Genomic DNA, 12,790 nt, shown 5'->3' on the forward strand with positions numbered 1-12,790 from the left:
GGCTTGTATATTCCAATGATAGGCTTCCTCAAAATTGCCTTAGGTCTTCATGAGCAAGCAAGTTGGATGCACACCCACTAGTTTTCTTTAAGAGCTTTCACATACTCTTAGCTCTAGTGCATCATTTGTATGGCAATCCCTACTCATTCATGTTGATATCTATTGATGAGCATCTCCATAGCTCATTGATATGCCTAGTCACTGTAACCATCTTCTCCTTGTTTGCCTTGCAACCTCCACCACACTCCACGCCACTTATAGTGCTAAAACCATGGCTCACGCTCATGTATTGTGTGAGAGTTGAAAAAGTTTGAGAAAGTAAAGGTGTGAAAACAATTACTTGGCCAATACCGGGGTTGTGCATGATTTAAATTCATTGTGCAAGGATGATAGAACATAGCCACACTATATGATTTTGTAGTGATAACTTTCTTTTGGCCTTGTTATTTTGAAAGTTCACGATCACCTTGCTAGTTTGCATTAATTATTATTGTCTCCACATCAATAGCAAACTATTGTTTTGAATCTAATGGATCTGAACATTCACGTCACATAAGAGGAGTTACAAAGGACATATATCCTAGGTAGCATGAAAGCATCAAAAATTCATTCTTTATCACTTCCCTACTCGAGGACGAGCAAGAGTTAAGCTTGGGGATGCTTGATACGTCTCCAACGTATCTATAATTTTTGATGGTTTCATGGTATTATATTGTCAAACTTTTGATGTTTTATATGCCTTTTATATATCTTTTTTGGGACTAACCTATGAATTCAGTGCCAAGTGCCACTTCCTGTTCTTTCCGTGTTTTTGACCCTTTTTCAAGCGGAGTCCAAATGGAATAATTCTTTCGCGATGATTTTTGATGGAAAATATTAAAAATACCAGAAGAAAAAGATACCGGAGAGGGGTCCCGAGGAAGCCACAAGCCCTGTTGGCCCCCCCCCCCCAGGCCGCACCAACCAAGCTTGTGGGCCCCTCAGGGGGCCACTTGACGCAACTCCACCGCCATCTGGTCCTATAAATCCACAAACCTCTAGAAAGAAACCTAGATCGGGAGTTCCGCCGCCGCAAGCCTCTGTAGCCACCAAAAACCAATCTGGAGCCCGTTCCGGCACCCTGCCAGAGGGGAAATCCATCTCCGGTGGCCATCTTCATCATCCCGGCGATCTCCATGACGAGGAGGGAGTAGTTCTCCCTCAGGGCTGAGGGTATGTACGAGTAGCTATGTGTTTGCTATGTCTCTCTCGTGTTCTTGAGATGTCTTGATCTCGATGTACCGTGGGCTTTGCTACTATAGTTGGATCTTATGATGTTCTTCCCCCTCTCCCTTCTTGTAATGAATTGAGTTTCCCCTTTGAAGTTATCTTATCGGTTTGAGTCTTTGAGAACACTAGATGTATGTCTTGCACGTGTCTATCTGCGGTGATCGACTTGCGGGTTTGTGACATTGGGAACCTATGCATATGGGTTGGCAGACGTTTGATTCATGTGAGTACTCGATGTATGTTTTGGTGATCAACTTGCGGGTTCATGACGTTGGGAACCTATGCATAGGGGTTGGCACACGTTTTTACTCTTTGGTAGAAACTTTCGGGCACTCTTTGAAGTTCTATGTGTTGGTTGAATAGAAGATTCTGAGATTGTGTGATGCATATCGTATAATCATGCCCACAGATACTTGAGGTGACAATGGAGTATCTAGGTGACATTAGGGTTTTGGTTGATATGTATCTTAAGGTGTTATTCTAGTACGAACTCTATGATGGATCGAACGGAAAGAATAGCTTCGTGTTATTTTACTACGTACTCTTGAATAGATCGATCAGAAAGAATAACTTTGTGGTGGTTTCGTACCCGGCAATAATCTCTTCGTTTGTTCTCCGCTATTAGTGACTTTGGAGTGACTCTTTGTTGCATGTTGAGGGCTAGTTATATGATCCAATCATGTTATCATTGTTGAGAGAACTTCACTAGTGAAAGTATGAACCCTAGGACTTGTTTCCACGCATTGCAATACCCTTCGTGCTCACTTTTGTTACTAGTTACCTTGTTGTTTTTGTAATTTCAGATTACAAAAACCTATATCTACCATCCTTATTGCACTTGTATCACCATCTCTTCGCCGAACTAGTGCACCTATACAACTTCCATTGTATTGGGTGTGTTGGGGACACAAGAAACTATTTGTTATTTGGTTGCAGGGTTGCTTGAGAGAGACCATCTTCATCCTACTCCTCCCGCGGATTGATAAACCTTAGGTCACCCACTTGAGGGAAAATTGCTACTGTCCTACAAACCTCTGCGCTTGGAGGCCCAACAACGTCTACAAGGAGAAGGTTGCGTAGTAGACATCAGACCATGATACCGCTTATGGGACGGGGCTTTGTAGATTACTTTGGTCGCTGCTAGCAAAGTTCCCACATTACTAGTAATGGGAGTGACATGGTCACTCTCGGGACGGGGTCGTACCAAGTAGGACGACTATGTTGTTTTTATAGGTCCGGGGTACACCGTTGGTCCCCGCATGGATGATACGATCTAGAGCGAGGCTCATAAGATGTACATAATGTGGGCTGGGTACCTATTGAGCGGACCCTTTGTCTAGTGTTGTCAGGGGAAAAGCATTGTTCAGGTGCTTACCTTGGGTATGTTATATACCGTGAGTCGTGGATGACATGAAAGTTCCTCGAGTGTCGTGGGAACAACGCACAACCTCTGTAGAGTGTAAAACTATACGAATAGCCATGTCCATGGTCAAGGACAGTTGGGTAATCCTACTTAATCTACATCTGGTCATTTTTCACATAAACCAAGTGTGCATGGGTGATAAAGGTGTTATATGAGAAAGAGGTTACCTGAGTCAAGCCGGGTGACTTGGCATAGAAGGTGAACATGAGGTGTTCATCCCTCGGATTAAATGTTGATATCTGTAACATGTTCATGTGATTACCATTTACCTTGTGATGCATGACCATACAAGCATTTGACCATGTTACTGCATTTAGGGAAAAACTTGCTTCCCGCAAAGATTCTATCTAATGATATATCATGCTTCATAATTGCCGTTTTTGACATCATGGGTTGCTTGCGAGTATATTCAAAGTACTCATTGGCTTGCCACTTGTTATTCCATTGAACGGGTAAGAGAGAATAGGAGATGGTGAAGATTACCTTGGTGATGTTACCGCGAGCTAGGATGCTTCCTAGTCAGAATGCATGTAGGTTAAGGATGATGGCATGGGTTCACGCTTTCAACAAATATTTCAGCTATTGGTCAAGTTTGGTGTGTTGTCCTTCAAGTCCCTATCTATGTAAGACTTGACCGCAATGGTTATTATTTGTATAAGACGGTATGTATGGATGTAAGACTCTTGTTATGAAGTTTCTGTGTGTTCAGTGAGCATTGATCTCCGCGGTTACTGACCACATACATTCAGTGATCACAACTTACAAGTTGGGTTCCCCAAATGGTTATTTCCTACCTTTACTTGTATTTACTTCTTGATATTATTATTCTTGTTAGCATCTTATAGGTTGCCTACCTAGTTGCATATATAGATTACCTATTTGTTGCTAAACCTAATTTGTTAAAAGAAAAGTTTAAAGTTTGTTAGTTTCCTATTCACTCCCCTCTAGTCAACCATATAGACCATTTAAAACACATTTATATATGCATTTAAACAACAAAATAAAGTTGTTCATATGATTCTAAATGTCATTCTAGTCGATTTACATATATAGATCATTGCAAACGAAGATACAGTCTATAAGATATGAGGAGCACAAGATTATATGCCACGAATGTAAAATGTATGCAAATGACAACCATAACATGTTAATCATGGATGCAACAAGATATTATGAGACTACATGAATTTCTAGGCAAGTTTAAATAAGGTCGGATAACGAATTACCAGTCTGGAAAGACCCCATGTGTATTTTTTCAATTTTCCACACATCTGCATAGAAAACAATTTTAGAGTTAATAAACAGAGAAATAAATATCACCATATCATTCTACACATTTTTCTAACCAAGTTACGTATGTGGAACATTTTAATCCGAGCTACGGTTAATTAGTTATGAGTTAAACTGTTTTAGCATGGCATTAGGCAAGTTACATGAAAACAAAAACTTAAATATTTGTAACATGATTGCAAGTTGGATATTGTGAAACTACACATAATTCTCAGCAGGTTTCATGTAGGAAGTTTTTAAATCCAATGCATCGTTATTTTTCTATGAATTAAATTATTTTTAATATGGCATCACGCAAAACAATTTAAACAACATGTTAAACATTTGTAAACATGCATGAAAGTTGGAAATTATTAATCTACACAAAATTCTAGACATTTTACATATGAAAATTATTATCATCCGATGCACGATTAATTATTTATTAGATGCATGACCAAAAGGGACCAAATTGTAAAATTACTATTCACACGTTAATTAGCAAAATTCGCATATCTCCCCTAATAATAAAGCGCGTAGCGCTTCTGGCGTACGTCGTCGGTTTTTTTGCAAAAAGGCCCTGCGTTTTTTCAGTATTCAACCCGCACTCCCTTTTTAAGTAGAAAAACGGTTCAGTTAGAAATTTTGCAAAAAAGCCCCTGCGTTTTTCAGTATTCAAAGCTTCGTCGTCGCTGACTCATTCACCTTCTCGGAGATGCTGATGCCGACGCACTTCAAGCCCGCCAACTTCTCCAACTTCGTCCGGTAGCTCAACACCTACGGCTTCCTCAAGGTCGACCCGAACCGTTGGGAGTTTGCGCACGCCTCCATCCTCCGCGGCCAGACGCATATCCTCTGCCACATCATGCGCCACCAGAGCAGCATCAAGCGCGGCAAGGGCGACATCGAGGACGACGACGAGGACAAGAGCAGCAGCAGCAGCAAGATGCTGGCGATGGAGGTGGCCTGGCTGAGGAACGAGCAGAGAGCCACGGAGGAGCACGTGGCGGCCATGTGGCGCCGGGTGCAGGACACGGAGCGTCGGCCCAAGCAGATGCTCGCCATCCTCCTCAGGGTCGTCGGCGACCCCGACGTGCTGCGCCGCCTCGCGGGCAGCTCGGGCAGTGGCCAGGGCGAGGGCGCGGAGGTCAAGAGGCCGCGACTGCTCCTCGACAGCGACGGCGCGGGGGTCGACGGGCTGTCGTACCAACGCAGCGGCAACGACCAGAGCCCGGAGGCGACCTTGGTGCCGGAGCCGAGCGTGGACATGTACTTCGCCGGTGGCAACGGGTTCGGCGACGTGTAGATGGACGGCTCCCCGCCCTACGGCTTTCACATGGACAGCGGCTACGGACTGCTTCCCTGGACGCCGGCTGTCGGTGCCGGTGCCGGTGTATGTATGTAGATAATGTTAGCACTAAGCCATGCCCGCACACGATGATGACCGAGCAGTTCTAGGTCGCGGGTGAGCAACGGCTCACGTTCGCTCGACAGCAAGTCGTCGGCGCGCGTGCGTGGGCAGCGGACGCTGATCGCGTGGGAGCTACGCCCCGTTAGCTACAAAACCGGTCGTAGTTAGTGGCTGGGTGTGATGCATGCATGCATGTGTCAGTGGGCGTTGTGGTGGCCAGGTCATCTGTGCGTGCGTGTGCTGGTGTGTGTACTTGGCTATAAAAGCCTCCCGTGTGTAGTGCTTGTAGGAGCCCCGACGTGTGTTACCGAGCGCCGGTATGTGCCGAGCTGTAGGCGCCGGTGGGTTGTCGAGCCAAGTAAGAAGGATTTAAGAAAGATGTAGTGTTCGTTGGGACTTTTATGTAGGATATTTGAACATCAACAACTTACTACGAATAATCCAGTTTATTTAGAGTGAGTTGAAGGAGTAAGTTTTATTAGCACAGAAGAAGATTACGAGCTTTTGAAATACAATAGAATTTTCATAAAGTGAATCCTTATGTATCTTACTACCAGTTTCATTGGAAAATTTCTTACAACACGTGAACATGTCCATCATTCAGTATACATATATGACAAGGAACATAATATGGCTTAATCTGCAATCCCAGACAACATGAACCTCTAAAGGGAATAATTATGGGAAAGTGAGATGTTTGCCCTATTGCAATGCACACCAACTCTTTTCATGAATGGCATTTTTTGAACCTAAAAAATATGTCACTTTTAAGACCATTTTTCTATTAAATTATGATATGTCTTATTAAGCAGGACATATCTTAGCTGAATGGAGTACGTACAATAGTGACGGTGAGAATAAAATAGTAACGCCCCAAACCAAACAATGCAAACTTTTTTTAGCCATTTTACAAAGATGGCAAGGCCGACAGCATAATTCTTCATGTTGAGAATTGTTAATGCGGGTCATAAATCAAACAATTACTCGTGTTATAGGCTACGGGATGTGATGCTTTTTTTCTCCCGGTGCAACGCACGAGCATTTTTACTAGTCTAATAAAAAAGGTCTACAGGCCGAATCTGACCGGACGAACAGTGGCACAATGGCGAATCACAACACCATGAACACATGGGTCAATCCCAACATGAGCAAAAAATGTGCATGGGCTACTCACCATGGGCCTCGTGGGCTTGATCTCGAGCTGGGGTGGATCTAGGCTTAGGCAGGGCGGTGGCAGGCGCTTGAGCTGCTGGCGACTGCGCTGGGCCGGCAACTCGGTGGGTAGGACGCGGCTGGGCCGTGGCATGGCAACCGTGGGCCCAGGGGGTGCTGGTAAACGGCCCGAGCGGGGCTCCTCACACCCGCGCTCAATCTAGCGCGCACGGCTACGGCGATGCAGATGGCTGAGGCTCCGATGAGGGGTCTTTCTCCGGCGAGCAGGGATCTGGTCCGCCGTGGCCGAATCTAGCCGGAGGACAGAAGCACGCGACAAGTGGAGGCGGAGCTCGGTGGCGGCTGCTGCTGTGGCGGCGAGCAGCAGATCAGGGCGGTGTGACTGTTGCTAACTCGGGTGGCAAAGGGCGACGGTGAGGTGCTCCGGAGGCAGGATCGAGTTTGAGGTGGTCGACACCTTGTGGCGGCGTGCATCGGGGGTCGACTCGGGAGCTCCATCGGGCGCAAGGGAGGAGGTTCGTGGGGAGCTGCGCCGGTTCTTCGGGCCCATGTGGTCCATGGATGGGCCTGGCGGGCCGTTGCTGGTTGGGAGGCTGGCTGGCGGCACGAAGACAGGTGGGAGGAGACTAGGTGGCAGCTGGCGCGGGTTTTCAAGGTGGGGGAGCTAGGGTTTTCCAAAAATGACAATGTAGATGTTTAAATAGGGAAGGGAAGCTAGGCTTAGGGGCTTAGAGCAAGTCTAGTAGAACCCTCAAACCCTTAAAACAAAAACCAGTTTTAAGGGTCGAGAATTGCACATTTTTGACACTTTTAAGGGTTGAAAAACACGGGCAAAGACTAGAACCCTCAAACCCAACCCTTATAACGGAATATTCTCTTATAAGGGTTGGGTTTGAGGGTTCTAGTCTTTGCCCCATCCCCAAACCTTAAAACTGTCATTTGGCATTGCATAATTTTCACAAGACAAACATAATAAACCTTCAAACAAACACGGAAATAAAGATCATTGATGAATGGTTTAGTAGTTTTTACATCACAGAATCATCATCTTCTCCCTCTCATCGGCACCATCACCAAAAAGTTGCACTTGGCGCCATTTCCTAGACCACTTGCACGTCCATCAAGCACCTCCATTGGAGTCATCCACACCGCCATCGCCACCACCACGAAAAGTAGAGGACGCACCATGGAATATCCTCTTCCTCTCTGCGATGTCCTCCTTGTAGTCCTTCCATCATTGCAATTGTTCTTCATCCATGTCCTTCTTGGACATCATCATGTGCTCCTTCTCTTCCACCATGAGTTCTTTCCATACCTTTGCCTCTTTCACCTTGATCATCCTCTCCTCCAAGTCGGCCTTGCGCTTTGCTTCTTCACGTTTTGCTTCAACTTGTTAAAGCTTGACTTCTTCCTTCTTCTCGATGATAAGAATCTTGGTCTCCAATGTCTTCCTAGTCAATTCCTCTCTTGCCTTCATCATTTGCTCCATCTTCTCCCTTAGGCTTGATGCCTCTCCTTCCATCTTCACCCTTTGCTTACACTTCTTGGTTCCCTCGGGCTTGCCCAAGTTCCTCTCCTTCTCCTCATCTTCACTATCATCCATCCTAAGCATTGCCGACTTCTTGGGTGTGGTCTCTTGATCCCTCAACTTCCACTTGTCAAAGGTTTGAAGAATTGCCCAAGCATGCTTAAATGGGAATGGCTTGCCCTTGGAAGCGGCCATCTCCTTGTACCTCATGCCGGCAATTGTCTCCTATCAAGCACACATAATCACATAAGAACCCACATAGTACACACACATAATGAAAATAGTGAAGATATATGTACTCACATAGTCACTCTCCACGGTTCCACTAGGTGGTGCATCCCTCACATGGTCCATGGCCGCACTCCAACGAGCACAAGCGGGCTTCATCAAATCCCACCGGCCTTGAAGCGACCGGTAACTGCGAGAGAGGAACCCACAATTCTTCGACTTGATCCTACAATAGTTGTCCTCGATCCTGTGCCAATACCTTTTACCGGTTTGATCGGTGCCGGTGGTTGCATCCATCCCCACAGATGCCCAAGCACGAACCAAGAGGATATCTTCCGCTTCGGTGTAGTTTGTCGACCGAGCGTGTGGGCGGGAAGCGGCGGTGAATGCCTCATCCCCTATCTCGGCCACCTCCTCCTCGTCATCCCCTTCATCCTCCTCATCTTCTCCAACCTCCTCACCAAAGGGTTCTAGAGGCGGAGCCCCGAGGTCCACCTCCGCGTCTTGAAGGAGGTCCATGAACGAGGTTGGGTTTGCCATTTCCTCGAACACCTCATGCACGGCGGGAGGAGGTTCGGCGACGGCGACGACCGGGGGCGCGGGCTTCTTCCGAGCCGTGACCTTCTTCCACTTCGGGGATGCGCCGGCGGCTTTCGAGGACGCCCCTCGCAGCCCACGCGAGGAGACCTTCGGCCGGCTCTTCTTCGCGGGGGCGGGCTGGACGGTGGCCGGGGCGGGCGCGGCAGCAGCCGGGGTGGGAGGAGGCGGTGCGAGGCCCGCCCACCGCCTCTTGGCCCCGACGTGGGTCGCCGCCACCTCGTCGGCCACGGTGGTCGGGGCGTGCGGGGCGGGGGAGGGGGCGGGCGGGGCTGGCACGGCGGCGGCCTGGGTGGGCGGGGCCGGCGCCGGTGCGGGCGGGGCTGGCGCGGCGGCGGCCTGGGCGGGCGGGGCGACTGGCGCGGCGGCGGGCGGGGGCGAGGCGGCGGCCGGTGGATCCATGGCGCGACGGCTGGGACGGGCGGTTTTCCCTCCCGCGCTGGAGATGAAAAGGAGTGCGAGTTGGGATTGGGTTTTCCCTCCTAACCCTCACTTCTACAGGCTGAGATTCGGTTTGCAGGTTCGACCTCTAAATTTGTTTACGGGTTTAAGGGTTTAAGGGTTCTAGTCTACGTCGTTTTGACGACGAAAACTGTAAAAAAGCGGTTATTTTCCAGAATTTAAGGGTTTGAGGGTTCTACTAGACTTGCTCTTAGGCTAGGTGGTAGTGGGAGGTTTGCGGCCCTTGACAAAGATTTAGAAACCAAAATCGTTCATGAATTAAACCAATGATGGTGTCGCTATGGTTGACCGTTCGGGTATAAATGACCTCCGATTGTGACGAAATTTGTCACGCGTTCTACCTACACTATAATAAGATCGGACGTCAACTTTCAACCCAATCCGAGTCAACGACAAAAATGAAGAGAACCAGCAACTAACAAGAGATGCAAGTTTTTAAAAATGACAGGAATGGAGTGTCGATGTTATGCAGATGATGCGCATGATGTGATGATAAATGCGACAACAAAATAAATCGCACGACGACAACATAATAAAAAGAGGAATCTTTTGGAGTGTCTGTTCCGGGATTTTACAGTAGCTCCCTTGAATTTTAATGCGTTCCTAGAGAAAGCTAAGCTAAAAGATGATGGAAGTAACTTTGCAGACTGGTACCATAATCTGAGAATGATCCTCACGGCTTCGCAAAAGGCTTATGTCCTTGATACGCTGCTTTGTGTGCCACTCCCTCCAGTGTCACAAGTGGATGTTGTGAACGTCTGGTAGGCGCGTGTTGATGACTACTCAATAGTTCTGTGTGCCATGTTGTACGACTTAGAATTGGGACTTCAAAGGTGTTTTGAATGCCATGGAGCATATGAGATGTTCCAGGAGTTGAACTTTGTTTTTCAAATAAATGCCCGGATCGAGAGGTATGAGACCTACGGTAAATTCTTTGCCTAGAAGATGGAGGAGACAGTTCAATTGGTGAACACATACTCAGAATGTCTCGGTACTACAACCATTTGACTCAACTTGGAGTTTAGCTTCTACCCGAAATGGTCACTGACAGAGTTCTTTAGTCATTGCGACCTAGCTACAAGAGCTTCGTCATGAACTATAATACGCAAGTGATGAGCAAGTCTAGCTCCGACCTATTCGCAATGCTGAAATCACGGAAGTAGAAATCAAAAAGGAGCATCAAGTGTTGATGGTGAATAAAACCACTAGTTTCAAGAAGGGTAAGAGAAAGAAGGGTAACTTCGAGAAGAATGGCAAAATAGTTGCCACTCCCGTGAAGAAACCCAAGGATAGACCAAATCATGGAACTGAGTGCTTCTATTGCAAGGGAAATCGCGAGTGGAAGCGAAATTGCCGCAAATATCTAGCCCATAAGAAGGCTGACAACATCAACAAAGGTATATTTGATAAACATGGTATTGATGTGTACCGTACTAGCTCTCGTAGTAGTGCCTCGGTATTTGGTACTCGTTTGGTTGCTCTATTTGCAACTCGAAATAGGAACTATGAAATAAACAGAGGGTCGAAAAGGAAAAAGTGACGATGCGCGTAGGAAATGGTTCCAAGGTTGATGTGATCACCGTCGGAATGCTCACTCTTCGATTACCATCGGGAATAGTGATGAACCTAAATAATTTTTATTTAGTTCCTGCGTTGAGCATGAACATTATATCTGGATCTTGTTTAATGCAAGATGGTTAGTCATTTAAATCAGAAAATAATGATTGTTCTAGTTATATGAGTAATATATTTTATGGTCATGCACCAATTTGAATGGTTTATTCTTGTTGAATCTCGATAGTGATGATACACATATTTATAACAACGATAACAAAATATGTAGAGTTAATAATGATACTACCACTTTCTTGTGGTACTGCCGCTTAGGTCATATTGGTGTAAAATGCATGAAGAAGCTCCATGCTGATGGACTTCTCGAGTCACTTGATTTTGAATCACCTAATACATGTGAACCATGCCTCATGGGCAAGATGACAACAACCCCATTTTCCGGTACAATGGAACATGCAAGTCACTTGTTGGAGCTCATACATACTTATGTGTGAGGTCTAAGTAGTGTTGAGGCGCGCGATTGATATTGTTATTTTCTCACATTCACCAATAATTTGAGTAGATACAGATATATTTACTTGATGAAGAACAAGTCTAAAACGTTTGAAAATTTCAAGCAATTTCAGAGTGATGTTGAGAATCATCATAACAAGAAGATTAAATTGTTGTAATCTAATTGAGAAGGAGAGTATCTAAGTTATGAGTTTGGCATGCACTTAAGACAGTGTGGAATTGTTTCACAGCTCACGCCACGTGGAACACCACAGGTAATGGTATGTCTGAATGTCGTAATTGTACCTTATTGGATATGGTGCGTTCTATGATGTCTCTTGCCGATTTGAAACTAGCATTTTGTGGTTATGCATTAGAGACAACTGCATTCATTTTAAATAGGGCTCCATCTAAGTCCGTTGAGATGACACTTTATGAATTATGGTTTGGCAAGAAACCTAAGTTGTCGTTTATTAAAGTTCGCGGCTGTGACACTTATGTCAAAAGGCTTCAACTTGATAATGTCAAACCCAAAGCGGAGAAATGCATGTTCATAGGATACCCAAAGGAAACATATGGGTATACCTTCTATCTCATATCGGAGGGAAAAGTATTTGTTGCTAAGAACGGGTCCTTTCTTGAGAAACAATTTCTCTCGAAAGAATTGAGTGGGAGGAAGATAGAATTTGATGTGGTTATTGAACAGTCACTTCAACGAGAGAGTAGCACGGCATAGGAAGATGATCATGTGGTGCCTACATCCGTTGAAGAGGAAGCTAATGGTGGTGATCATGAAGCTTCAGGTCAAGTTATTAATGAACCTAATATGTCTACAAGGACGCGTATTGCTCCTGAGTGGTATGGTAATATTGTCTCATAGGTAATGTTGTTGGACAACAATGAACCTATGAGTTATGAAGAATTGATGGCTGGCCCTGATTCCGAGAAATGGTTAGAGGCCATGAAATCTGAGATAGGATCCATGTATGAACACAAAGTTTGTACTTTGGAAGTATTACTTGATTGTGAAAGGCTATTCAGAACAAAATGGATCATTAAGAGAAAGATGGACGTGGACGATAATGTCACCATCTGTAAAGCATGACTTGTTGCAAAGGGGTTTACACAAGTTCAAGGAGTTGACTACGATGGTACTGTCACACCCATAAGATCCTTAAGTCTATGAGAACCACGATAGCAATTACTGTGTTTTTTGATTATGAAATCTAGCAGATGGATGTCAAAACAACGTTCCTCAACAGTTTTCTTAAGGGAGAGTTGTATATGATAAAACCATAAGGTTTTATCGAAGCATAAATGCTGGCAAAGTATGAAATTTCCAGCAATCCATTTATGGACTGGTCTA

General features: G+C 45.6%; 1 pseudogene; it reads left to right on the forward strand.

Annotated features, from left to right (window-relative positions):
* The first annotated feature begins 3,331 nt into the window (after positions 1–3,331).
* On the forward strand, positions 3,332–5,366 carry LOC123405400 (annotated as a pseudogene).
* Positions 5,367–12,790: the final 7,424 nt, after the last annotated feature.

Source organism: Hordeum vulgare, chromosome 6H (genome assembly GCF_904849725.1).
Source record: "Hordeum vulgare subsp. vulgare chromosome 6H, MorexV3_pseudomolecules_assembly, whole genome shotgun sequence".
NCBI lineage: Eukaryota > Viridiplantae > Streptophyta > Magnoliopsida > Poales > Poaceae > Hordeum > Hordeum vulgare.